We start from the raw sequence: 818 nt of genomic DNA, 5'->3' as shown, positions 1-818 counted from the left end.
AAGACACAAATTAAAAATATTTTTGGATTTTTAATAATGAGGAATAATCAAAATGCAACTAAAATCAAATAACAATGCATGCAAGACACCAAACTTAGCAGTTTGTATACTACTGACACTAATGAGAATGCATATGAGACACATAAAACACTCAAGTCAAGAGAATTTAAAGATTAGAGTAAGAAATCATCAAGAATTAATTGAAAATCCTTAAGACACATGAATGAATGCATGCAATTGACACCAAACTTAACATGAGACTAGACTCAAACAAGAAATATTTTTGGATTTTATGACTTTGTAAAATTTTTTTTTTTGTGATTTTCAAAAATTAAGTGAAAAAAGAAGATAAAGGTATCAAAATTCTTAATGAGAATTCCAGGAATCAGTGCAATGCTAGTCTAAGACTCCGATTCCAGGAATCATGCAATGTTTAGTCTAAGACTCCGGTCCAGGAATTAGACATGGCTTCACAGCCAGCCAAGCTTTCAGAGAAAGCTTCGGTCCAAAACACTAGACATGGCCAGAGGCCAGCCAAGCCTTAGCAGATCACTGCTCCAAAAGCAAGATTTGATAAAAATCAACACGCTCTTGTGGTGATAAGTTGAAACCTCGGTCCAATGAAATTAGACATGGCTTCTCAGCCAGCCAGACTTCAACAAATCATCATGAAACTCTAGAATTCATCTTCAAGAATTCCGAGAAAAAAAAATACCTAATCTAAGCAACAAGATGAACCGTCAGTTGTCCAAACTCGAACAATCCCCGACAACGGCGCCAAAAACTTGGTGCGCGAAATTGTGAACAATACTTTTTCA

Source organism: Arachis duranensis, chromosome 3, assembly GCF_000817695.3.
Source record: "Arachis duranensis cultivar V14167 chromosome 3, aradu.V14167.gnm2.J7QH, whole genome shotgun sequence".
NCBI classification, from domain to species: Eukaryota; Viridiplantae; Streptophyta; class Magnoliopsida; order Fabales; family Fabaceae; genus Arachis; species Arachis duranensis.
The sequence above is the reverse complement of the archived record's forward strand: the minus strand, read 5'-3'. Positions refer to the sequence as shown.